Source organism: Acyrthosiphon pisum, chromosome A3, assembly GCF_005508785.2.
Source record: "Acyrthosiphon pisum isolate AL4f chromosome A3, pea_aphid_22Mar2018_4r6ur, whole genome shotgun sequence".
Lineage (NCBI taxonomy): Eukaryota > Metazoa > Arthropoda > Insecta > Hemiptera > Aphididae > Acyrthosiphon > Acyrthosiphon pisum.
The window spans coordinates 39,684,757-39,687,959 of NC_042496.1; the positions used below are offsets into that span (position 1 = coordinate 39,684,757).

At 36.2% G+C, this 3,203-nt stretch overlaps 1 non-coding gene across 1 annotated transcript; it reads left to right on the forward strand.

Moving 5' to 3' along the window:
- Window positions 1–533: 533 nt before the first annotated feature.
- Window positions 534–673, forward strand: LOC115034522. Its single transcript, XR_003839885.1, has one exon. It is a non-coding gene; the product is annotated as a U4 spliceosomal RNA (small nuclear RNA).
- The last annotated feature ends 2,530 nt before the right edge of the window (window positions 674–3,203 follow it).

Below are 3,203 nucleotides of genomic sequence, written 5' to 3' on the forward strand. Positions count from 1 at the left end.
AAACTGTAACCAAATGTGTTCACCGAACATAGTACACAAAATAATTATTATGTTATTTATTATTATTAAAACTATTATCGTTTGTATATGATTATTCTAATAACAACAAATAATATTATTATTGTGCGTACATTGAAAACGGATCGTTTCGGCCGTTGCGATAACCTTTGCCGCCGAGTCATTCACGTCGGTGGCGGCGACGGTGGTGAAGATGTTGACGACGACGACGGCGGCGGCGGCGGCCCGAACGTGTGCGCGCCAATTCGTGCCGACAGATGTCGTTGCTGTGTGGCACGTTTGTGGCCGTCGGACGGGCCACGCGAAACGCCGACCGCCGGCGGCCGACGCTTGACGCCCGGTGTCGTCGGCCACGGTCCCGACGGTCGAGCGTCCGTTTTCCGGCGCGCGTTCCGCTCGGCATTCAAGCGGGGCGCGCGCCGAGCTTCGAAAATCGTGTTTGGCCGCCCGGACGTCCGCACGCCGCGCTCGGGCCCCGCACCACACATATATGGGTGCCAAACACGGTTACCGTCAGCTTTGCGCAGTGGCGATATCGTAACCAATGAGGTCCATCCGAGGTGCGATTATTGCTAGTTGAAAACTTTAACCAATACCCCGCCATGTGGACATGAAACACTGTCCGCTTCGGCAATTTTTGGCGGCCCTAACGGGCTCATATCGGCATTTGCCTCAAATCATAATCGCACTCTTCTGCTAAAACGGCGACGAGTCACCGACTCGGATTTTTAATCCGTTCACGCAGGTGGTTCGTCTGTTCCTCTCCGCCTTTCCTCCCGTACCCGTCGAAAATCGACGCGGGACGATCGGTCGGCGACCGTTTTCCAATTTTTTTTAGTAAAAATTATTCGGTGCTCTCGTATTACAAGACATAATAATATTATCATTTGTTTTTTCTCGTCGTAATAATTTGTCCCGGAATGCGGGGCTCACAGACACTATAATACAACCGACGAATTTAAAACGTTTTCGGGAGTTTTCGACCTTCGAGATTGAACAATGTTGTTTTCTTCACCAAGTATTATTATTATATGGACATTCCTAATAAACTATTATTCCCAAGATAACGATATTATATCATTATAATCGAATCACACGTCTGGGCGCTGGCGCTGACCACACGTGAATACGCGATACTCGCGATACGTCATGTCGCGGGTATTTTTATCTTGTTTTGACGATCGTAATAATTATTGTTATAATCTGTAATCGGACGGTTTTATTGCCTGTACACATTTATCGGTGTTTGGCTAAACTATATAGCTGACACGTCATATATCAAAACACGCACATATTTTATAATAATTAATAATTATTGTTATACGTATAAACTTTATTATAGTATAATATTATATGTATAATATTATGCAGGGCCACTCATGTTTTTGGAATACAGATTTATTGACGGAAAAAAAATCCTATTTAGCGCTATACGCCTATACCTAATAATATAGATCGATCTATTGAGTGGTTGTCTTACGTCGGTCCACGTGTTACCGAGTCCTGTGTATAGCATCACCACCTGCTCCGCGTTTTTACACGTCATACGACAACTATACTGAACACATACGTAATAATAATAATTATATTATATATAATCGCGAATCGCAATATATTACGATACGAGTTGATTTATTTTTATCTTGTACAATGATATTATCATATCTATGTATATAAATTATATTATGATACAATTTTATATTTTTTACCTTTAAGAGGATGTCAGCGCACTATTCGTTTTCTCTTTCTGACCAACGCGCAAAATGGACAAAACGCATTTACGAAAAATCATTTTTTCTATGCGTTTAAGTAATCTTAGAGTAAAGTCACCTACTACAAAAAAGGTAGTGAATAATATTTTTGAGGGGATGACATACCGGTTTTATATTTTATTATTATTTGACTTTGTATTCCACTTTCAAAATAAATAAAAAAAATGTTGTAAATTTAAATGATGTTTAAATTGTGAGCCAGTCAGCCAGAGTGAGAAAACAAATAGTGCACTGACAGCCTCTTAATGCTAAAAATATATACGAATTAAGTATTAAAATAGGTATGCATGTGGTTTTAATTTGACAATTATATTTGGTAAACAAAATCGAATAACATGCCTGAAAATTATGTTCATGATAAATTACATTCAACCTAATGTATAATATACAATGTCAATATTTTTTATACTATCACTCACCTGGTATTGGATTTAGACACAATATTATTATGTTGTATATTATAATATATAGGATTAGTATACGACAAGGGCGTATTTGACCTGTGTTTTCGGTGGGTTGGCGGAGAGTAAACAGTTTTTTTCATAATATGTGCCTACTTATCTAATGCCTATTGAACTCAAATTGAAAAATATATATACGAAAAAAAACATTTTTAAATAAATTGATGTATCATCTACAAAAATGAATTCGAGTGACTAGGGTCAAATCACCCATCGGCCATCAATAATTTATAATACTATTTGACCATACAGCCTATAAAAAAATATAATACACTATTCACAAGTAATGAAGAATAGTGAAAACACCTCAGGTATTGAAGGATAATAATAATGTGTGGATGGTTCGAGTGAGTAAAATCCGCGGCAGCGGACTGCTAAAGATTCAGTGGCATTTTACTGCAATATCTTTGCGATTGGATATAACTTGTTAAGCGGGTTGTATGATATTATTATGTCTTTTACGGTCGGGCTTGCAAGGGTCAATGGTAAATTTTTAATTTATCATCAAATGTAAATATAGTAAATTGTATACTAATGTATCTACCGTGGTACCGAACCCCCGCCCTATAACATGATTTAAAACCCCCAAGATTTTTGAGTGAAGATAGTTTTTATTAATTAATAAAAATAAATAAATGTTATAATTGAACCATAAGCATTAATCTGGCTATTAAAGATTATTTTGTTAATGTGCGCACATGTAAATTTCACTGATTGTGACCTTTTTTCCATGTAAATGTTTTATTACCTGAAATAAAATTGATAATAGCTACATTATTTATGTATAGATTCATTTTATATACCTATATAATATATTACATTCTGATACTATTATATCTTTTTTTATACTAATTGAAAATAATATAGAATAATAAAATATGATCCCTAGTTAATAAAAAAAAGTAAAAATAAATATATAATTATCAACAATGATCAACTAGCTAGTTAAAAT